The sequence below is a fragment of the Schistocerca serialis genome, chromosome 11 (assembly GCF_023864345.2).
Source record: "Schistocerca serialis cubense isolate TAMUIC-IGC-003099 chromosome 11, iqSchSeri2.2, whole genome shotgun sequence".
Classification (NCBI taxonomy): domain Eukaryota; kingdom Metazoa; phylum Arthropoda; class Insecta; order Orthoptera; family Acrididae; genus Schistocerca; species Schistocerca serialis.
Window position 1 is genome coordinate 39,552,132 of NC_064648.1, and position 25,023 is coordinate 39,577,154.

A 25,023-nucleotide genomic window follows, 5' to 3' on the forward strand; every position below is an offset into this window, starting at 1 on the left:
TGTTTCAATTATTGTACAAGGTGCATCCGAGCTATACCATCTTCAATTACTCCTCCTAAATACTGGAAACAGATATAAATATGCAGTTTGTTTTAAAATACGTGTGCACTTGTTGAGAGTTTGTGACGAGTCTGCGGCATTGTATAGCGCGCTGAACTCTAGCGGTAAAATGAGGTCAGTTTTTGATACTTAAAATGACGAAAAATGTCCTCCAGCTGGGCACTGCAGACGACAAGGCTTCGCATCTGACATTTTGTCGTGCAATGTTGACGCATGACGACGGCAGGAATGGAACTCCCTATTTGTCGAGGGTGACGGTGGATGAGATGTGGATACAATTTTCCTGTGTGACTACAGAATTACAGCATCATCATCGTCAAAAATGTGTAAGACTGCAGAGAGATTGCCTATAGAAGAGACACAAGTTTTTTTTTTTTATGATTAGCTTGTGAGGGAAAAAATCACATGTTATGACTTGAACACACACCTTATATTAACCACCTTTCCCTACAGCTTGCTTACATTTTTCTGAGAATTTTGAACAGTTGCACCAGTTTACATTGTCAAATGCTTTTTTCGAGGTTGCGACACATCCTGTGAATGTGTTGCGATTTTTCGTGAGCCTTGTTTGTTTTATTGTTGGCGACATCAGAACTACCTCCCTGGCGCTTTTACCTTTCCTAAAACTAAACTGATCTTCATTTACCAATACTTAGTTACCTTTACAATTTATCTGTGTGTTATTTATTCGTGTCAGTATGCTTTATGCAAAAGTCGTTAACCTGATCGAACAACAGCTTTCGTGCTTGTCTGGCCTGTTTCTCCAGAATTGTGAAGACTATATTTTTCCAAAAGTCGATTGACAAACTGCCCAACAAAATACAGACCGACATCAATAAAAGAAGCACTACAAAAAAGAAGCTGTTGACTTATAAATTTTCACGAACAATTCCTACTTTGGAATCGCATCACAAAAAATTCAAAAATTTCTATCGTATTTAGAAATACCAATATAAAAATATCTTTCTCCGCAAACAACAAACTTGGACACCACTTGTCTCGCACTGTAAACCCCAATAACGGAACACAGACAGGGTGTATACTCCCCGGGAAATCTGGGAAGAAGCCGGGAATTTTTTTCATCTGATAGAAAACTGGGAATTTTTCGTTGTTCTATACTTTCTAGTTTTTGTAGTTTTGACTGGTAAAAACTGATACTCTGGAAGATACTTTAGCCCGCTACTGCAGAATAATACTGCATCAATAAAACATAAACGAGGGAAAAAACCAAAATAAAACTTAAGTAACAAAGGGAATGGCTATTTACAACACAATGCATGGACAAGCATCTGCCAACAGCAAAATGTGTCAAAGGTTATAGGAAGAACACTATGCACTACTTCTTAACAATAAACAGTTTCCAATGAGCGTGATGTCAGAACGGTTTAGATTACGTTCGTTTGAGCAGTTGGCAGCGGGTCGCACACACGTGCGCTGTTGAGTCACGTGTGAGCAGTACCTTCTCTCGCATCTGGCTGCGTGAAGTGTGGCTGTTAGCCGTTATCAGCAGTAGCAACAAGCAGCCAGATGCTACCCGGGAAAATTTTTCTGTCGCGCCTAAGCTGCCAGATTTGCGTGTGCGCAGAGCAGTCTGAGTTGTAGTGGGTAGGGGGTACTCTCCACATAACCCGTGTTTACATTTAATGATTTTGCTTTTTCCTCTTTGTTTACAGCTCTCACATCAAATGAAAACAAAATGGATTCCTGTAGCCCGGAGCTAGCAAGTGAATTAAAATACATTCACATAGTCATGGAAGGCTAAAATAAGATATAGTTTCAGTTTTCTTATTTTATTTTATCTCCAGGTTTTTGGCAGTGGGGCCTTAATTGCCTTGTAGAACAATGAAGTTGTTTTTGTGAATTTCCTAAAGAAATTTGGCTTGTATTCATCTTTTGTCCAGAGACAGTCAGTTTGTTTGAAATACTAATGGTTAGTGTGAACTGTTTGCTGAATTCAGAGTGCACATTTTTATCTTCTGGTATGTATGGCATTATGCCATAAAAAAGAACCAAACGTGAAATAATACTGTACTGGCACTCCAAGAAAACTTGCATCCTGAAAACCACACTGAAAATCTTAATATCATGTTTGGGCCTGAATCTGGACATACGAATGTGCACTTTCAGCCAAATTATGCATTTTAGTTTGGTTTACGAAATTTTGATGCTCTTGGTGTATCCTCTGATGTCCTTTTTCATTTATGATGTAATTTAGAGCTCTTAATGCTATATACGTTCAAACATACATGTCATCGTAGCTGCGCATGCACAGCAACACCGTTTTCTGGTGCTCTCTGACAATTGCTGAAAAGAATTCTAACCGGTCACAGAAAAATGTTGTGAATGGTGTTTTGAAAAGTGTTACTGTCAAAGTAGATTTCATTTCACGCAAGATGAGTTACATTACGTGTGCGAATGTGCTCTCAATTTCTGAAATCGTAGAGCATTTGATTCCAATTTAAAGCTTAACAAGGTGAGGGCAAGCCACATAGAAGAATTTTGAGCCCAGAAGACCAGACATTTATGTCATTATTTAAAATTTTGCTGGCACATTTGACTGACGTATTAAGCTTAGCTTTTCTTGTAGCTGTACTATGTATATTAATGTAAACCATTAATTTTTCCTATTTGTGTGTTCGCGCTGCTTAACAGTGATGTTGCTATTGGCTGACTAGTCACGTGTCCTATGCTCTGAATATGTGCTGTAATCAACTTGAGAGATCATGTGACATGAGCTATGGTTGGCTTACAAAAGCCCACCGCAATCTCAGTTTCAATACTTTCGACACTAACGTGCTGTGTTTGGTGGAATTCGAATATGTACTTTCATAATATGAAAATATGCAGCGTACATGTTGCAGTACGTCAAAGATCTTTCCAAAACGTGGTTTTTTGTACTTCCCCCTCGCCCCCTCAGCGTATACGTGCTGACAGAGAAATATGTAAATTACAGTGAAATAGCCGCCCTGCGTCGTACGTAGTCAAAATCGCAGGAAAACTCTGTACACAACCCAAAGAGTAGGCTCAAGCACTTTGCTAAATCCTCAGTACCTAACCACGTATATCTAAGTAGACACTGTAATGGAATATTTGATATGTAGAGGAAACAGAATTTTACTGAACTACTCAATACACCGCCCAAACACAACTGTCCGCTATTTTATTCCCCTTCAAAACTCAAAATGGGGTCAGCACACTTGTTAGCATAAACACACATAACAAATAATCACAAAAATAAACTTCTCACACTTAAACAGGCAATGTATCATAGTAAAATCATACCAAATGTAGACTCAAAATTCCTCAGTACTGGAAGCAGTGATTTTGCTACTTCCAGTAAATCTTGAATGTTGTGGACTATTCCACATCTACTCATCTAGAAATACCATATGTGACTTTGCTGGGTGATTTAAGATAGTTCCCTGGTGTATCCACATTAATATAAGAAAACTTTTTATGTTCAGATCAGTTGCACTATGTTCATAAATTTTGTAACCAGACGCCAGTACCTGGGATATCTGCTTCACATAGCAGTTAAACTAACCTTTGTCCACTTTGTCATTACTTAACATCCAAAATGTACCTGTGTCAAGAACCTTCACACAGTTGGCCCCCCCTCGGCCAGTTTCAATTGAAAAAATTCAGAATTTGCTATGGGACATCTTGGAATGTTCCTACTTCGCCCTTAGTTTCACATAGTTCCAAGAGCTAGTGGCACTATACGTTGCCTCCAAAGTGACATCTGTAACGGAGTTGCTTTCCGAGCAGAGAGCTGTCATTGAGCTTCTTTTTGCAAAAAACCGGCGCATCGCCGACATTCGTGGGCACTCGCAGAGTGTCTGTGGAGAGCTGACAGTGAAGGAGAGCACGGTGAGTCGTCGGGTGAGGCACCTGTCATTGCCACGGCGAGGTCACGCTAATCTGTCAGATCTGCTGCTCTCTCGCCAGCCGCACGCAGCTTTGACTCTTGCAATGCGTTTGTCACCATAAAAATGCAGACAAACTTCTCCTTCTCCGTAACGACGCGAGGCCTCGCACACGTTCGTGCAACTGAGAGCAGCTCACAGTAATTAATTGTACTGTCCCTCCCGGCCACCCTACGGCCCAAATCTCTCATCTTCTGACTTCCATCTGTTTGGGTCAGAGAAGGATGCACTCTGCGGGAAGCGGAGGAGGTTATTAGTGCAGCGAGATATTGGCTCAGACGTCGACAAGTAGAGTAGTACTGTGCAGGCGTAAAGGCTCTCCCGGTAAGGTGGTGTAAGGCCATTGCTTTGAATGGAGATTGTGTTGCAAGATAGGTTCTCATAGTCGAAAGACTGGGGAATTATATGGTGTATTGGAACCCTGAATAAAACTAACCTGCTTTCACAAAAATCTTGCATTAGTTTTTGAACATACTTCATACGTATACTTCTCTATACATCTTCACATTATTTTAAAAGCATGAAAAATAGATTTTATAAATAGTATGCAAAAAAAAATTAATTCCAGTAATATGCATATTCATACAGTTATATATACTCAAGCTCATAAATTAAGGATAATGGCAGAATGTGGTGCCACACAACGTGGCACTAGACAAAACTGGCACTAATAGCACAGCCGCAGAGGGAACACACACGACACAGATCTGTACGTCCACTGTATTGGTGATAAGTTGAGAAAACCATCCCAAAACATGTACTACAAAACGCCACTGTTTTTTTTCATGCGCATGTACCCCGACATCAATACGGGATATGATCACCGTGTACACTTACACAGGCTGCACAACAGTTTGGCATACTCTGGATCAAGTGGTCGAGCTGCTGCTGGGGTATAGCCTCCCATTCTTGCGCCAGTGCCTCTTGGAGCTCCTGAAGTGTCGTAGGGGTTTGAAGACGTGCAGCGACACGTCGACCGAGAGCATCCCAGACGTGGTCGATGGGGTCTAGGTCTGGAGAACAGGCAGGCCACTCCATTCTGTTTCGAGGTACTCCTCCACGATGGCAGCTCGGTGGGGCCGTGCGTTATCATCCGTCAGGAGGAAGGTGGTACCCACTGCACCCCTGTAAAGGCAGACATACTGGTGCAAAATGATGTCCTGATACACCTGACCTATTACAGTTCCTCTCTCAAAGACATGCAGGGGTGTATGTGCACCAATCATAATCCCACCCTACACACCACAACCTCCGTACAGGTCCCTTTCGAGGACATTAAGGGGTCAGTATCTGGTTCCTGGTTCACCCCAGATGAAAAAACAGCGAGAATCGCTGTTAAAACTATACCTGGACTTGTCCGTGAACATAACCTGGGACCACTGTTCCAATGACAGTGTACTTTGTTCTTGACACCAGGCTTTACGGGCTCTCCTGTGACCAGGGCTCAGCGGAATGCACCTCGCAGGTCTCCGGGCAAATAAACCGTGCCTGTTCAGTCATCTGTAAACTGTGTGTCTGGAGACAACTGTCCCAGTGGCTGCAGTAAGGTCCCGAGCGAGGCTACCTGCAGTACTCCGTGACCGTCTGCGGGCACTGACGGTGAGATATCGGTCTTCTTGTGGTGTTGTACACTGTGGACGTCCTGTACTGTAGTGCCTGGACACGTTTCCTGTCTGCTGGAATCGTTGCCATAATCTTGAGATCACACTTTGTGGCACACGGAGGGCCCACGCCACGACCTGCTGTGTTTGACCGGCCTCCAGTCCCCAAAGTATTCTGCCCGTCATAACGTCATCAATATGTGTTCTTTCAGCCATTTTACACACACAGTCACCATTAGCACGTCTGAAAATGTCTGCACACTTACTCACTGCTCTGTACTCTGATATGCACCAACACACCTCTGCGTACGTGGACTGCTGCCAGCACCACCGTGTGACGACCGCAGGTCAAATGCAATGCACGGTCATACCCCGAGGTGATTTAAACCCGCAAACTGCCCACCAGAGTGTTGTCTCATCATGTATCATCATTATCCTTAATATATGAGCATGAGTGTAATTACTTCATCCCAGAGGCACTTCTTATAATCATGTGACATACAGTCAGATCACAAACTTATCTCAAGCATTGCTGTAAATACATATCACTTGACATAATTAATGTGAACTACCACAATTCAGAATCAAGAATACTAACACTGGTATCACCATCACCACCACCACGATCGTCATCTGTATCACCACCATACTTCAATATTATATATACTTCATATCAACATTCATGATCATCATCATCATCATCATCATCATCATCATCAGACTCCCATTATAAAAATCATTCTGAACGCAGGGTATTCATATTCATTTCATAAGGCCAAAAGCTTACTTACTGACAGTCTTTCTATTGTGTCTATCAGCGGCTCAGCATCTCCACTATATGGTGAGTAGCAACTATCCTTTTCATACCATTGTCATAACTGTGTAGTATGTATTACAAACTTTCGCCTTCTTATTGTAAGCATTTTCAACATTATTCCAGTTTACTCAAACAGTTCTCATATAAAACGTAGGTCTCAAAATTTCATTACTTGCCTGGTCTTGTACACAACCTCCTTTCTCGAATCACCTTTCATTTCAGTGTGTAATCGAAATAACAAAGTCGTCAAAATACTTGAAATTCCCGTTGCAAGTTGTCTACTCGCAACATTATTAGTAATGCTTCAGTTTCCCCATTAATAATCGTATTACATTTGGTGGCTACAGCCCTACAATATGACAATAAATGAACAAGCTTCACTTGCTGCCTCCAATTCCTGAACTATGAACATATCCACATTCTTTTAAACAACTCATAGTATTTCCCATATATACCTTAATGTCATTGATAAAGCATAATAATTTCCTAAATTCAGTCGCTATTCAAACATATAAACACCTTTGACCCCTGACAGAACAGAAATACAAAATATACTGTCATTACTTTGTGAAGTATTCTCAAATTAGAAACAATTAATTACAGCTTCCATTTCATAAGAACAAGAAGAATTTTTGCTTTTCAGCAATACTTGTAAATAAATTCTCCATGTTATTGTGAGGTTTAAATTCTCCATGTTATTGTGAGGTTATTTTCAATAAATTTTAGCATGTCAACACTTACTACTTATCAGAGTGGGGACAGAGTGGCAGAAAAAGGCACACAGAAGAGAAGGAGAACGATGAAGCACATAAGAACAAAGAACAGGGAAACAGTACCACATACTACACAGCTCGCGGCGCCAATTTGCCTTACCGTTGCCATCTGCGCAATCTGTTGTTACCGAGGACATAATTTGATTGTGTGTAATACCTCTGCATTTCACTGCGAAACAATTTCACAAAATGCAGCAGTGACACACTGACATTTCCTTTTAACACTTTTCTTTGTAACCTTATAATGTAAACATACTACCTACAGCTTTGGCCATACATACACACATTTCCTCACATTGACATTCCCAGCGTTTCTCGTATGCTTACACAAATAGTAATGATGTCCAGTACCGGTAACATTAAATAGAAATTTGTCATTACAAGACAGACTCAACATCGTGAAACTCCCCTTTTTTTCTCCCAACAGATACTTTTGACGTACAAATCTTCCCGTTCATTTTTGTTCTTCTTTGGTACTGTTTTGTATAGTGTGGCATTTGTTTTTTAATGCGTGTTATGTTATGTTACGTTATTGTTACTTTAAACAACAAGTAAGTCTACATTTGGTATGGTTTATTTAACAACAGAAATATTTGTCTTTAATTTAGCATTTTTACTTGAAACTTTGTTTTGAATATTGTCACTGCCTCTGATTCTCACCACTATTGTCTGTTAAATCTAAAGCATGTAATTTATCGAGTCACATATTTTCTTTGTCCCATATATCGGATGTATTCTTACTCATTTTATTCGTACTAATTATCCTGTTTATTTTCTTTTAGTTCATACTTCTGCAGTAATATTTTGTTCCATACATTTATTAGTCATGTTATCTTCATGCTTTATCATTTTATGTGACTTTTCATAAGTTAACCCCCCCCCCAAATGCATTGCCCATATGCGTGGTGGGGCAAATGAAAGTGACCCCGAGAACAAACTTCCGGATACAAAGAAACATGGCAGAAGAAAAGATATACAGTACTACCCTGACTGTAGCGGATGTTGAAAGTTGGCACTTTTGGGCTCTGGTCAGCAAGTTGCCGAAGCTAGATCGTAACTGAACTGCTGGTATCGCTAGAGTCTCATCTGAAATGTTCTGCTGCAGTTGTGGGAAGGCTACGAGTGTCATTGCGATACACCTCGGACTCGGAGCTCCCCACACGAAGTAATCGCACACTGACAGATCGGGTGACCGGAGTGGCCAGCTAGGGCCACTACCAGACTGACCCCTGCTAACGACTCTGTCAGGAGTCGTACGGGCAGTCGTTCCACAGTGTCGGGAGTATCTGTAGGTTTTTTCCTCTTCCGTTAATGCTGCCAGTCGTATCCACTCATCTGGGCCACTTTTATTTGCCCCATCTCGTACTTACTGACGTTCTCATTTGCTACCGAAAGCTGCTCGCATCATTTGCCTGCTATTTCCTCAGCAAACAGCTTTCCACTTCTACGTTTACCATTACTGCCCGTATTAAATGACTTTGAGAAACATTCTGTGTACATTTTTTGTGATGGGCTCATGCTCCCCATGATAACCCCCCCCCCCCCCCTCCCAGCCCACCTCCCTCCGTCTCCTCTCCCCTGTACATGAAGTTATTCTACATTTCAGGCACTGCAGGACGTGTAGACGGTCTTCCTCCGAGGCCTCGGAAGTCACAGATTGCGGAGGTCCCGCCCTACGTGGCTGCAGGGCGTGCTCCACACCTCCGCCTCCCGCTTTGGTGCTGTCGGACGCACTGCCGCCGCGGTCTGCAGGTCGACGGCACCTCTCTGTCTGCTGCCCGACGGGTCGAACCGGTGGCAACTGGTGTGTGGGAGCCAATTACAGAGTTGTGGTAGAAGTGGGGACAACCCGTGTTTGGAAACTTAAAAAACTGTAAAGCTTCGAGTGACAATTTTTATCCCGACTGCCAGCTTATTTGCCCATCCGTGTCTCGAGAAAAACTCTTCTCGTCTCACGGGTGACACAAATAATTATTATTTTCTTTTCTGTAGATACACCCACATAAACTGTGTACAGATGTCGTTTCAAAGTTTTCCTCTCCAGCAAATGCGTGTAAAATTGTCTTGGTGTTCTGTCCGTATCGCACATTCGAGGTAGAGCTGGAGCTTCTGGAGATATTTGCTGTCTCCTCTCTTGGAAGCTGGAGAGACACTGAATGGAGTAAATCTTTCTCCCCTGTGCCCTCAAGTCAGGATTACAGAATGGAAGCAATACAGGCTGATCGCACCCAGTACTACATCTTTCCTGTGAAACTTTCTACTTCTGACGTTCTGCGTACGGTCCGTGTCTAGTGCCACTGTAGCTGATTTCCCTGTTAAAATTATTACTTCACATCTGAATTTGTATCGGTCTGTTGTTGTAGACTTCCAGTAAGATGAAGCACGAGAGGAGATCTTTTGTTCCATTGAGGATATGAAGATCTTATCTTGTGCTTCACCATACTCTATAACAAAAAAGGTTGTAAGAATTTGGATGTGACCCAGTAAATTTAACAGAGACCTCAGTGAAATGTGGTATTGGGCACTATAAACAGAGCATCATCATCAGGTTTTCTGCCTATTAACACGTTCCTGAAAGCATTGCAGTCTCCATATGATCCTGTCCCAGAGTAAGTGGTTTTGTAGTCTGAGACTTCCTCTTTCACTTCATCAGGCATTTTTAGCCTTCTCCTTTCTATCTTCTCGTGTCCTTCTGCTGCACTTCTGATAACTATCGAGAGAATGCCCTTTTCCTTGCAGTGTCGCCCCACCCAGTCTGCATTACTTTTCTCAATTGGGTTTAGTAGAGTTCTTTGTTCTTTTAGCCTTTCCATTAATTTACTGTTCCTCACTTCACACATACATTTTATTTTCACTATTCTCCTCCAAATTCATATCATGAATGTTTCAGTTTTGTCTCTTTCATTCTTCTTCAGTGTCCAGCTTTCCCCTAACACAAAAGAAAAGCTCCAAAAAAAAAACATTTTACTGGTATTTTTGTGCTTAATATTTTGCCTCATAATGTCAGAGATATTATCAGAGGGTTGAGGCTGAGATACTGGTTACAAATTAATTGAACTCTGCAAGTTGAACTGTTTATAAGTACCAGTGCAATGGTCAGGTCGTGAAATTCGGCTGCTTCCCCGAGGTCGCGGCATCTCGCGGACTGTGTATTTAGGAGCTTGGGGTGGGGAAGAACTAGCACTGTTTGTTTTATTTAGCACTCAGTCCCACAATGTGGCTAACATCAATGCTTATTCTTTTCTGTTAAAACTGTCTTTTTTTGTTTTGAATTTTAATGGCCCCTCTGCTCATCGTAGCACAATAAAGTTTGGCTTCAGATGAAACCACAGTATCGGAGAAACAAATTTGGTGGTTCTCTAGCCCTAGGGCACCATCATTGCTACTGCCAATTTATCCGTGTCCCCCAAATGACAATTGCTCTCTTGCTCCTTAAACGAGGTGTTACAAAATTCACCGAGCACTGAAATACTGGCCATAAAAGGCTAAGGAATTGTGTGAAACGTGGTGGTGGTGTCAGTCCCACCTTCTGATGAAGGAAATGGCGCGCATCTTTGAAAGCTGGAGTTTGAGCTCGGATGTTACACAACACGGACACCGAGAAAGTTTTACACCTCTGTACAAATGTGACTACTGCAATATTTTTGCCTAATGCTATAGGTGCCTAGTGCGTACATCACATTGCCACAATGTACACTGCAAAGCTCTGTCTAATATGTGCGGCACTTCGAAGTTTGAAGAAACTATTCACTGCAGATTACTGAACAGCACTTAGTTCCACACTTCCCACTGCGGTGATGTAATGGTGACAGAGTTGTGTTTGGAATACCTAGCATTGGATAAGATTTTGAACTGAAGATGTTCGCTGAGATATTACAAAGTGATTCTCCTGTGATGCGCTATTTGTATGTTTGACTTCCTGTACACAGCTGCAATATTTTTATGCACAAATGAATATTTCGGCTGGCACAATCGCGGCTACTTCATTTCGTGTCGTTTGTACACATACCTGTTAATCTTACGTTTCTGGTCGGCATTTGTGGTAAATCGGTGAAAGGAAGGTATTGGAAGCTTGCTGTGATTAATTTTTCTCGTGCACTGTTTCTAATGTAAGAGTTTTTAAAGGGGTTTTCATATGACTGTTTTTATGGACATGACTTATTATTATTATTATTATTATTATTATTATTATTATCATCATTATTATTGTATTGTATTGTGTTTCATTTTGTTCCACTTTAAGTTTTGAACTGTCTTCAGTGTATATACTTACAATGTAGTATTACCAACTTGCCTCAACTTAATTTTTTTCTGTGGATGACACTGTAAGATTTAATTAATAACTGGAGCGTGTGTGTTTCACATTTACAGGTGGCAACAGAGAAATGTTTTGTAATAGCGGATGTTAATACTTTGTCGTTGAGAGTTGTGTGGTACATATTCTCTTGTGTTCCTATCCCCTTAGTCTTTCTGTATGCTTAATAATGAGTGTGGAAGAAATGAGGCAACTTTAATAATTAATCGGCTAGCTGTAGTGCAGTAGTTGTAGGCTGAAATGCTGTGATTTTTTTTAAAAAAGAAAAAGTACTGTGCAAAATTTCACATTCACTACACTCGATTATGTTGCGGTATATCTGGCAGGTGCAGCTGCGCGACACTTTGCTTCCAGCTCACGTGTCGTGTCGTGTCATGTTATTTGCCACTGCAGAGGATCTTCACAGACATACAAACAACTCGACTGACAGCATATTTTTCAGCATATCGGGCTCGTTTCTGCACTAAATGCACCTTCGGCTTTGTCCTGTAGTTTCGAAATAGATCTCTAGTATCAGATGGTTCACAAAAACAGGTAGTCACGAGGTTCTTCAGTTAGTAATAGAGAAAGGGTCATACATGAATTACTGCTCTTCGTCTGTGATGTGTCAGTTAATGAAATTTAATGTGTTTATAGAAGCAAATGGAGCAGGGCGGCAGTTAAACCAATCGGCCAAAAGAAACAAACAGTGAAGTACTGTTTATTTTGTAGATGTACAACTCTTACCCACTCTTCACAACTGAGTTTCATTTTTGTTTCATCTAAAACATCTTTCACATAAATCTTAATGCTGTGTTTGACTAGTTTGATAAATCGTAGCAATGACATCACTAAATACTGTAAGCCCCTGTTTGATTTATTTTTTAATGTGCAATTGGTTTCAGTCAAAAGTCATATCCACCACCTGCCGTACATGTCATGGATAATGGAAAATTTCAGATGAAAAGGATATTTGAAAATTTTCCTAAAAATACAAACAATACTAAGAGTTATTTGTTAACAGCAGAATTTATATATAAAACAATGTCAAAATTATAATATATGTAAAGAAATAATGTTTAGATGTACAGGACTAGATGCATGGATTGCCAATTATAGACATCTGTCCAAGGAACACTGAAAATAGAATGACAAAGAATCACAAACGAACCTTAGTGAAAAATTTGTACTGGATAAAACTAAAGATAATGCTGTTATTTTACATGAGGCATGGAAGAGCTAGAAGCTGCTAAAGAACCAAATTCTGTTTTGAACAAACACTTCGAACTGAAAAACATAAAAATATTGAAATTTTTTGCTATATCTTGTTTCGAGAATAATACTTGTAGAAAGAACACAGCGACTGTGGCCTTTTTACGTTAAGTGTTTCGACCAACTACAACTCTTTGTCATTTTACTTTGTGTTTTCCTTGGGTGGTTGTCAGTCATTGGCACTCTGTGCATCTCTCTCTGCTTGGCTAAACATTATTTGTAAATATTACATTTTTGGTTGTATGTATAACTCTTACTATTACCAGAAAGCTGTAAATATTTCCTGTAATTTTATACTGCAATTATGAAACATTCCTTTTCATCCAAAATTTTCCTGTATCCACAGCATACGTACAAGAAGTGCTGGAATAAGATCTTTGAACAAATGTAGTCACAAATTTAAAAAATAATCAAACAGCACCTTAGAGACTTACATAATGTCATTCCTATAACAGTCTTAGGTTTCTTCAGTGGTCTGTGAAGGAAACAAAAGAAAGACTTGCATGTTTAACTTTAAATATCTTATTCTAAAATATCTAGTGTTTCTTAAGAGCAGTTTAAAGTCAACTTAATGTTCGCAATATTTACGAATAAAGGTCAAAAGGTCGATCAGTTACTTTACGTCTCTGTCTTCTGTGTTTGCCTGACGGCAATTGGGTATAATTTAAATGTGTTGTCAATAGTAATACTGTTTGTATTGGGGATAATTGATGTCGCGAATGTAGTAGGCCACAAATTCAAACTGGAAGATCCTCGAAAGCCACTGCTGCCTGTGCGAAGCACCCAGGTAAAGAAATTTTCGTTCGTGTAGTGTCCGAATGAAATTCTGCACAGTATCTGCGAGGCACTGACTAATCTACTTTTATGTACACAAACAGATTTTTCAATATTTTTAGCGTGCGTGTGCGCTTACTTACGCTGTGTATTTTTAAACTCAGACGTAAGGCTGTCGTCTAGTAAGTGAGAGGCTTCGGCCGGCAAGTACAAACGTGCAGGCGTTTTATATGTACATATATTTAAGATGGCAAGTGTTCATTAAAATGTGTGGTTTTTATTTTCCCGTGTGACTTTCTTAACGATTGCTTTCCACACCGTCCCACTTTCCCAGACCACGACTGTGTAACCCGTCCGATACAAACGAAGTCTCCGGGGGGCCGCGGTAATCGTCCCGCGCGTCGGCAGTGGGCAATGCTCTCACTTTTATTGTTCTCGACTACAGGATGTACACGAATTTTAACTGTAATTACAGTTTTCTCCAGAATAAAAAAGTTTGTTGCAGTGCACAATTATTCAAGAACGGGAAGCAAAACATAAATTTTACTTCTTTTTGTGGGCGGTTTATGCTCTCGACAATTTTCAGTCGTAGGCATTCTCGTAGGTGCCTAGATCCTTTGTATTTTGCACACGACATGAGAAACTGGCAGTTTTCATTTAATTTTGACATCTGATTTTTAATAATACACTCTAGCCTAAACAAAGAGACGTACAGAAAGTATCCGAATGAGGCAGAAACTGGTAGATGAGATGTACTTGTAGAGACAAACAAATGGTTCCAATTTCAGAAAACACAGATGATGTACAGAGGAGAAAGTGGTTCACAAATTGAGCAAGTCTTCGCGGGTCATCAGGATTTGATTCAAAGCAGGACACATTACTAGAGACAGTTCTACTCCACGCAGTGAGGTGCCCCGGACAGGGGTGGGATACCGACCTGTCTGTCACCCACCGCGCGGCCCGACAACCGGGAGTGACGGTCCGGGGTGCCACTTCATTCCGTAGCAGGACTCATTCTGTGGCTGCGGTACGTGAATGATATTCTACTCCCCGTTTTGGTTGCCCTTCGTGGCAAGCCATTCTGGGGTTAAGTTTCAGCAAGACAGTTCCCACCCCCACTCGCACCAGCACTCGACAAGAGTTTCTACTGCTCGTCTTCACACTCGCCAAGTCCTACCTCGGCCAGTGAGGTCGTCAGATCTCGCTCCAGCTGAGAAGGTTTGGAGCATTGTGGGCTGAGCCCTCCAACCACCTCAGGATTTTGACAGTCAGATGCGCCATTTGGACATAATTTGAGGCGATACGTCTCGGGAGGACATCGGGCAACTCTGTCGATCGGTGCCGAGCCTAACGGCTGCTCACGTAGGCGCCGGAGGTGGCCCGACAAGTTATTGACTTGTTCAGTTTGTGAATATACTGGGTGATAAAAGTCGGCATAAATTTGAAAACTGAATAAATCACAGAATAATGTAGATAGAGATGTACAAATTGACATACATGCTTGGAATGACATGGGGTTTTATTAGAACCAAAAAAATACAAAAGTTCAAAAAATGTCTGACAGATGGCACTTCATCTGATCAGAATAGCAATAATTAGCATAACAAAGTTAGACAAAGCAAAGATGATGTTCTTTACAGGAAATGCTCAATATGTCCACCATCATTCCTCAACAGTAGCTGTAGTCGAGGAATAATGTTGTGAACAGCACTGTAAAGCTTGTCCGGAGTTATGGTGAGGCATTGGCGTCGGATGTTGTCTTTCGGCATCCCTAGAGATGTCGGTCGATCACAATACACTTGCGACTTCAGGTAACCCCAAAGCCAATAATCGCACGAACTGAGGTCTGGGGACCTGGGAGGCCAAGCATGACGAAAGTGGCAGCTGAGCACACGATCATCACCAAACGACGCGCACAAGAGATCTTTCACACGTCTAGCAATATGGGGTGCAGCGCCATCCTGCATAAACATCGTACGTTCCAGCAGGTGTTTATCAGCCAGGCTGGGGATGATGCGATTCTGTAACATATCGGCATACCTCTCACCCGTCACGGTAGGAGCTACAAAACTAGAATCACGCATTTCCTCGAAGAAAAAGGCCCGATAACTGTAGATATGGTAAATCCAACCCATACCGTGACTTTCTCGTTGTGCAATGGAGTTTCCACGACAGTTCTAGGATTTTCGGTAGCCCAAATTCTGCAGTTGTGGGTGTTGACAGACCCTCGGAGCGTGAAATGAGCTTCGTCGGTCCACACAACACGTTACTCAACCAATCTTCATCTTCCGCCATCTTTTGAAACGCCCACACCGCAAATGCCCTCCGCTTCACTAAATCGCCAGGTAACAGTTCATGATGATGATGTATTTTGTACGGATAGCATCGGAGGGTACACCTCAGTGACAACCAAACAGTAGTGTATGGAATGCCGGTGCGACATGCAACTACACGAGCACTGACTTCCCGGTGCATAGACGAACCCGCTACAGTCTCCATTTTTTCCTGAACTGCCTCGGCAGCATTACGCCTCATGCTCGGTCGGCCACTACAGGGTCTATCGTCTAAACAACCCGTGGCTTCGAACTTCGAAATCATTCTTGCCACAGCTGCATTTGTCAACTGACCTTTACCCGTTCGAATCCCCTTCCTATGGCGATAGGATCGTAACGCTGAACTATCACATTCCCCATTCTGATAATACAGCTTCACTAAAAGCGTCTTTTCAGGTAACGTCAACATACTGCGACTGCTGGCGCATCTGATTCTCTCTCTCTTACTACAGCTCCTTTTATACACAATTGTCATGCGCAGTCACTGATGTTTTGCCATGGAGCGCTCACTGACGTTTTGCTGTGGAGCGCCATCTGTCAGACATTTTGTGAACTTTCTTTTTATTTCCTCCCCCCCCCCCCCCCCCCCCCCCCCCCTGTTAAAACCCCATGTCATTCCAAGCATGTGTGTCAATTTTTACCTCTCTATCTACATTATTCCATGGTTTATTAAGTTTTCAAATTTATACGACTTTTTGATCACCCGATATATACAGCGAAACCCCATTTTTATGTTCCTGCATTTTACATTTTCCCACTTTTTACATTCATTTTTGTCAGTCTCGAGAGAAGTCCTAGTCTCTATACAATGCTTTCCCATTATTAATGATTTTGTGTTACAACGTTTCCTTATTTTAAGTTTTCTTTGACATTATCCTGACCTTTAACACTGATTTTAATACAGATTGCTGCAAAAATTGCTTCATATTCTTTTCAAAGTCAGTCTCGGAGGAAAGCAGAAAACACAGGCTACAAGCAAAGTTATCGATCTCGTAATGTGCCGTTAGTGCAGTAAGCGAGATATACACTGTAGGCACACTGGTCACTGTCGCCTGTACTGTAGGTTCACAGTGTATGTAAGGATTGAAAAGTATGCTGAGTCACTGCCTTAATGGTAATTGTGATCTGATAATAGTGACTCTAGTAGCATCCTGCCTTCCACTCATTGTGTTATATTAGAACAACTTTCTTTAATTTCACAGTCATTTAAACAAATAAACACCACTTTTGAAGGCTGCCATCTCTGTAATGGGCTTTCACGAGTCGTCGTTACGTCCACGTTGAAATACGTTAATCTATACTAGGCGCACAGTCTTAGGTTGGTATGACCTGACATCAGATATAAGCATTCCTCCTCAGGCTGCTCTGTAAAATGACAATAATTTCTGTCCTCTTTTTTTCACCCGGGACTCCCTGAGCCCAGTGACCTCCTTGACAGCAACAACCTGTAGATTTTGTGCCTATTGTTCTCTGTTTACAGAGACTGACAATGTTAGTACTTTAAGCAATATTTTGTTAGTTTTTATTTACCATAATTTTGTAATGATTCTCAGTAAGTCTCACATTAGGCCCCAGCTATCTTTTTAATGTGGTTTCACGAATGACATTTGCTTCTGTGTTTCATTTGGACATCATCGTTTGATGCAGCAAGACAATGACCCAGTTGTGCCAAACAGTGGAGAAACTATGGAAGTTATTAATATTTTGAGGCAGTACATTGGTAGTGCATGAGGTGGTGATAACGCGTTTGATGTTTTGTTTACTGTGGAGAGAGATGTAGAGCTACTTTCTGTCACAAAGAAACAGAAGCAATCAATAATTTTAGATTTTTTTAAGTAGTCAGAATTTAAATTGTTTTAATTTCATAATTCATGACAATCTTATATAAGTGCTTGATTTGTAAAACAAAAAGGAGGGGGGCAGAAGGGGTGTATTTTTTAAATGTAAATATCTTAAAATGTGCTTTTAATGCTTTGTTTCCGTCAAAGGTGGTGGTACACTGTACCTTGGCACATACCGTCTCAAATCCAGCAGAGACAGACAGAGTGTTTATTTTTGTACATCCATCCATTGTTAACATCTTTGTCAAATAACATCAGGAATTATATAACTGCATTGTAGCATGCCCTTCCACTCTATTTGCTTAGCCACCTTACTGCCTCCTATGATGCATCTCATCCTGCCAAAACCTTGATACAAAGCAGATTGGAGATATAACTTGCAGAGATAGTGGAATACTGTTTTTGTGAGATGACAAATAATAGTATTTTTCATGTTAGTTCATGTTTTAATATACATGTTACAATGACATGGCTTTTGTTGTAGTTGTTGTTGTCTTCAGTCCAGAGACTGGTTTGACGCAGCTCTCCATGCTACTCTATCCTGTGCAAGCTTCTTCATCTCCAAGTAACTACTGCAACTTACATCCTTCTGAATCTGCTTAGTGTATTCATCTCTTGGTCTCCCTCTATGATTTTTACCCTCTGCACTGTCCTCCAGTACTAAATTGGATATCCCTTGATGCCACAGAACATGTCCTACCAACCAATCCCTTCTTCTAGTCAAGTTGTACCACAAATTCCTCTTTTCCCCAATTCTGTTCAATACCTACTCATGAGTTACGTGATCTACCCATCTAATCGTAAGCAGTCTTCTGTAGCACCACATTTCGAAAGCTTCTATTCTCTTCTTGTCTAAACTATTTATTGTCCATGTTTCACACCCATACATGGCTACACTCCATAAAAATACTTTTAGGAAAGACTTCCTGACACTTAAATGTAGCCGGCCGGGGGTGGCCGAGCAGTTCTAGGCAGTACAGTCTGGAACCGCGCGACCGCTACGGTCGCAGGTTAGAATCCTGCCTCGGGCGTGGGTGTGTGTGATGTCCTTAGGTTAGTTAGGTTTAAGAAGTTCTAGGGGACTGATGAACTCAGAAGTTAAGTCTCATAGTGCTCAGAGCCATTTGAACCATTTTGAACTTAAATCTATACTCAATGTTAACAGATTTCTTTTCTTCAGAAATGCTTTCCTTGCCATTGCCATCTACATTCTAAATCTACAAATGCTAGAAACGTAAGTTTACCTTTCCTTAATCTCTCCTCTAAGATAAGTCATACGATTAGTATTGTCTCGCGTGTTCCTACATTTCTATGGAATCCAAACTGATCTTCCCCAAGGTTGGCTTCTACCAGTCTTCCCATTTGTCTGTAAAGAATTCGTGTTAGTATTTTGAAGCCAAGACTTATTAAACTGATAGTTTGGTAATTTTCACACCTGTCACAACCTACTTTCTTTGGGATTCGAATTAATGTAATCTGCTTCATGTCGTTTTTTTCACCAACATTTGAGGCTTTACTGAAAGAAATTGTTTACACATGTATCATTCAAAGTGTTTTCCATTGCTGGCTACTACTTTCTCCCATCTTTCGGGCAGTGTACGAATCCCACGTCGAAAAAATTGTTCATCTTTTGAAGCGATCCATGAATCAATCCAATTTGTGACTTCTTCATGAGATCGGAAGTGTTGGTCAGCCAGGCCATGTGCCATTGATCTAAACAGGTGATAGTCACAGGGAGCACTGTCTGGAGAGTACAGTGGATGATGTAGGACTTCCCACTTTAACATTTCCAAGTATGTTTTGACCTCTTATGCAAAGTGGGCCTTGCTGCAAAGTCACCTTATCGTGCCTCTTGCTGTATTGCAGCCATTTGTCTTTTAATGCTCTGCTCAAATGCATTAATTGTGTTTGATAACAAACACCTGTGATTGTTTCACTTGGTTTTAACACTTCATATTACACGATGACGAGGAGCATAATGTTGGAACTGTGAATATTCGATTTGGCTGTTGATGTGGAAGCTTGGCCAAAATATCCACATGATTTTTTGCATTTAGGGTTATCGTAATGAACCCATTTTTCGTCGCCAGTCAGATTGCGATGCAAAAATCACTTCTGTTTTTGCCTCTGAGGCAACTGTTCACAAACACATTTCAACGTCTCTTGGTTTCATCTCACATGGGACCTAAGTTCCTTCTTTCTGAATCATGCCCATAGCCTTGAGATGTTTTGAAATGGCTTGCTGTGTCACTCCCACTAATCTTGCCAATTCTTCTTGAGTTTGACGCAAGTCTTCACTCAGCAATGTCTCCAGTTCTGCATCTTCGAAAACATTCTCTCTCCCACCACCATGCCAGTCTAAGACATTAAAATCACCGTTCTTGAAGCATTGAAACCCCTCACAACACGCTCTTTCACTCATAGCGTCTTTACCATACGTACTTGAGAGCATTCGATGAGACTCAGCTCCTGTTTTCTTCATATTCAAACAAAACAGTAACACCTCTCACAAATGATGAGAATTAGGCTCGTAAACTGACATTTTCAATCGATAACAACATTGCGATGCACACACAGATCGACTAACGTTTGAATGAAGTTATATCGGCGATCTGTTTCTTTCGACCGCTACTTACCGTTGTCGCTACCTATCAGCAAATGGCAGAAGAAAAGTTCTACACCTTGTATTTATACAGAAAATATTGGATATGCAAGAATTAAGACAAGTGAGATGTTTACAAAGCCAAGTATTACATTTTTCTGTCACCCAGAAACTATTACATAAAACTAAACCTGAAGTTATTGATGTGGTGTTATATTTAATAACAGATAAAAATTAAAGTTGAATTTGCAGTTGTAATGTTTGTATAACTGCAACTATTTAAGAGAGGGGGAGAATGGAAACTGCATTTGGTCATTTATTACTAAGCTGGCATTCTGCTCATTTTTCTGTTTTTCTTAACGGAATGCAAAACTTCACTTTCTACGTCAGAGATGTGGTTTTATGAAGAGACGTGTTTGGTAAACGTTGAAACTGTCTTTCTTAACTTCCAGCTTAGCTCGTGTCCAGATAACCTAATCGCCACAGCTCGCCTGACTGACCCATTACCACAGTGCTTGCATGTGATTTTGTACATACCCCTCCATGCCAAATGTTGCAGTTTGTCTTTACTATTGAACAAAAATTTTGATATGTTGTTGGTATTATAAAATGAAGGCCTGAAGTTGCAAGACTTTAACTTTGGAATGATATTATCTGAATTTGGCCAATGCATGGGATGGTGCACTGAGTTTTGTAATTATTAACTGGTTCCTTTTGGGTAGAGTACAGAAGTGGTGTAACTGCAGTCCAGATTTATATAATCAACTAATATGTGCTGATGCCTATCGAACAGGAAGCTGCATGTTTCTGGGTGCTGGGAACTTGCTGGGAATACTCCATTTGCTGTGATCAACAAGTGTGATGAAATGCGAAATAAAAGGGATCCAAACACATCAAGAACGAAAGCCAGACAAGGACGTGAACCGACTGATTGTGGGCACGAAATTGCATGAAGTGTCAACTTGGTTTGCACATGCAGTACTGATATGTGGTTCCACACTGTTAATACCTGAAGATTCACACATACAAAAAGAGAGATGTCATCTTTTGTGGATGAAAAAGTACTAAAGAACAAGTGGTGGTGATGATAACTTGTTATGGGAGGTGACTATCGAAGACAGATTAGATTTCCACAGCTTCACCCGAATGTCCTCCATCAATTTTGAAATTCTGGCAAGTATAATAGCACAGTATGTTTTTAAAGAAATACATAATTTTGAGAGAAACACTTTCAGTCAACCACAAACTTACAGACTTGTGCGCTCTCTCTCTCTCTCTCTCTCTCTCTCTCTCTCTCTGTCACACACACACACCTCCCTCCCTCCATCTCCCTCCCTCCCTCCATCTCCCTCCCTCCCTCCATCTCCCTCCCTCCCTCCCTCTCCCTCCCTCCCTGTCTCCCTCCCTCCCTGTCTCCCTCCCTCCCTGTCTCCCTCCCTCCCTCCGTCTCCCTCCCTCCCTCCCTCTCCCTCCTTCTCCGTCTCTCCATCCCTCCCTCCCTCCCTGTCTCCCTCCCTCCCTGTCTCCCTCCCTCCCTGTCTCCCTCCCTCCCTGTCTCCCTCCCTCCCTGTCTCCCTCCCTCCCTGTCTCCCTCCCTCCCTGTCTCCCTCCCTCCCTGTCTCCCTCCCTCCCTGTCTCCCTCCCTCCCTCCCCGTCTGCCTCTCTGCCTCCCTCCCTCCCTCCCCGTCTGCCTCTCTGCCTCCCTCCCTCCCTCCCTCCCCGTCTGCCTCTCTGCCTCCCTCCCTCCCTCCCTCCCCGTCTGCCTCTCTGCCTCCCCCCCTCCCTCCTACACCGTCTGCCTCTCTGCCTCCCCCCCTCCCTCCCTCCCCGTCTGCCTCTCTGCCTCCCTCCCTCCCTCCCTCCCTCCCCGTCTGCCTCTCTGCCTCCCTCCCACCCTCCCCGTCTGCCTCTCTGCCTCCCTCCCACCCTCCCCGTCTGCCTCTCTCCCTCCCTCCCACCCTCCCCGTCTGCCTCTCTGCCTCCCTCCCACCCTCCCCGTCTGCCTCTCTGCCTCCCTCCCACCCTCCCCGTCTGCCTCTCTGCCTCCCTCCCACCCTCCCCGTCTGCCTCTCTGCCTCCCTCCCACCCTCCCCGTCTGCCTCTCTGCCTCCCTGCCCGTCTGCCTCCCTGCCCGTCTGCCTCCCTGCCCGTCTGCCTCCCTGCCCGACTGCCTCCCTCCCTGCCCGTCTGCCTCCCTCCCTGCCCGTCTGCCTCCCTCCCTGCCCGGTCTGCATCCCTCCCTGCCCGGTCTGCCTCCCTCCCTGCCCGGTCTGCCTCCCTCCCTGCCCGGTCTGCCTCCCTCCCTGCCCGGTCTGCCTCCCTCCCTGCCCGGTCTGCCTCCCTCCCTGCCCGGTCTGCCTCCCTCCCTGCCCGGTCTGCCTCCCTCCCTGCCCGGTCTGCCTCCCTCCCTGCCCGGTCTGCCTCCCTCCCTGCCCGGTCTGCCTCCCTCCCTGCCCGGTCTGCCTCCCTCCCTGCCCGGTCTGCCTCCCTCCCTGCCCGGTCTGCCTCCCTCCCTGCCCGGTCTGCCTCCCTCCCTGCCCGGTCTGCCTCCCTCCCTGCCCGGTCTGCCTCCCTCCCTGCCCGGTCTGCCTCCCTCCCTGCCCGGTCTGCCTCCCTCCCTGCCCGGTCTGCCTCCCTCCCTGCCCGGTCTGCCTCCCTCCCTGCCCGGTCTGCCTCCCTCCCTGCCCGGTCTGCCTCCCTCCCTGCCCGGTCTGCCTCCCTCCCTGCCCGGTCTGCCTCCCTCCCTGCCCGGTCTGCCTCCCTCCCTGCCCGGTCTGCCTCCCTCCCTGCCCGGTCTGCCTCCCTCCCTGCCCGGTCTGCCTCCCTCCCTGCCCGGTCTGCCTCCCTCCCTGCCCGGTCTGCCTCCCTCCCTGCCCGGTCTGCCTCCCTCCCTGCCCGGTCTGCCTCCCTCCCTGCCCGGTCTGCCTCCCTCCCTGCCCGGTCTGCCTCCCTCCCTGCCCGGTCTGCCTCCCTCCCTGCCCGGTCTGCCTCCCTCCCTGCCCGGTCTGCCTCCCTCCCTGCCCGGTCTGCCTCCCTCCCTGCCCGGTCTGCCTCCCTCCCTGCCCGGTCTGCCTCCCTCCCTGCCCGGTCTGCCTCCCTCCCTGCCCGGTCTGCCTCCCTCCCTGCCCGGTCTGCCTCCCTCCCTGCCCGGTCTGCCTCCCTCCCTGCCCGGTCTGCCTCCCTCCCTGCCCGGTCTGCCTCCCTCCCTGCCCGGTCTGCCTCCCTCCCTGCCCGGTCTGCCTCCCTCCCTGCCCGGTCTGCCTCCCTCCCTGCCCGGTCTGCCTCCCTCCCTGCCCGGTCTGCCTCCCTCCCTGCCCGGTCTGCCTCCCTCCCTGCCCGGTCTGCCTCCCTCCCTGCCCGGTCTGCCTCCCTCCCTGCCCGGTCTGCCTCCCTCCCTGCCCGGTCTGCCTCCCTCCCTGCCCGGTCTGCCTCCCTCCCTGCCCGGTCTGCCTCCCTCCCTGCCCGGTCTGCCTCTCTGCCTCACTCCGACACGCCCGCCCGCCTCACTCCCTCCACTCCGACCCCTCCCCTCCGGCCCCACTCTCTCCTTTTCCTTCAACAGGACAATCGTCTCAGAGCCATCAGTATTTAATTATCATCAAAAAGTCAAGACATTGACAGTGTTCAGGAAAGGTACCTTGGGGTATCTGACATTCTGGGTATGAAGACCTACTGAGCATAACTCCAGGACGGCACATATGGATAAATATCACAAGTCATATGTAGAAACAAATAGTAATTTAACATCCATAACTTGTGCCACAAAAAGTTGTTTCTGACCCAAAAATAATAGAATAACAAAAATCTGTAATTGTTATGTACAAGGGCGAGTGAAATGAAAACCTTAAATATTTTTTAAAATATTATTTATTGTGCAGAAGTGGTACAAAGCTGTATCACTTTTCAACATAATCTCCCCCACGCTAAATGCAATTCCTCCAGCACTTACAAAGTGCGTAAATTCCTTTAGGAAAAGAAAAACTCTTTCGGTAGTCCGCGCAACCACTCACGTGCCGTGTGGTGTACCTCTTCATCAGAACGGAACTTCTTTCCTCCCATTGCATCGTTGAGTGGTCCTTGGGGGCAAGGTCTGGTGAGTATAATGTATGAGCAAGACACTCAAAATGGAGGTCTGTGATTGTTGCAACTGTTGTATGGGCAGTGTGGGGCCTTGCATTGTGATGCAAAAGGACACCTGCTGACAGCAATCCACATCGATTTGGTTTGATTGCAGGCTGCAGTGATTTTTTAGGAGATCTGTGTATGATGGACTGGTGACAGTGGTCCCTCTAGGCATGTAACGCTCCAACATGACGCCTTTTTCGTCCCAAAAGTGTGTCGGCATAACTTTCCTTGCTGATGGTTCTGTTCGATACTTCTTTGGTTTTGATGAGGAATGGCACCATTCCTTGCTCGCTCTCTTCGATTCCGGTTGGTGGAAGTGAACCCAGGTTTTGTCCCCAGTAACGATTCATGCAAGGAAGCCATCACCTTCTATTTCAAAGTGCCAAAGTAGTTCTTCACAAGCATCAACACGTCGTTCTCTCATTTCAGGAGTCAGCTGCCAAGGCACCCATGTTGCAGACACTTTGTGAAATTGGACCACATCATGGACAATGTGATATGCTGACCAATGACTAGTCTGTAAACATGCTGCAATGTCATTCAGTGTTACTTGCCCGTTTTCCTTCACTATGGCTTCAACTGCTGCAATGTTCTGTGAGTCACAA

General features: G+C 44.0%; 1 protein-coding gene across 2 annotated transcripts in view; it reads left to right on the forward strand.

Moving 5' to 3' along the window:
- LOC126426794 (autophagy-related protein 9A) overlaps positions 1-13,797 on the forward strand; it is a 151,259-nt gene extending 137,462 nt beyond the window's left edge. For both annotated transcript variants that reach the window (XM_050088792.1, XM_050088793.1), the window contains exon 16: positions 8,784-13,797. The gene's annotated coding sequence lies outside the window, so the exon portion shown is untranslated. The remainder of the gene's footprint in view (positions 1-8,783) is intronic.
- The last annotated feature ends 11,226 nt before the right edge of the window (positions 13,798-25,023 follow it).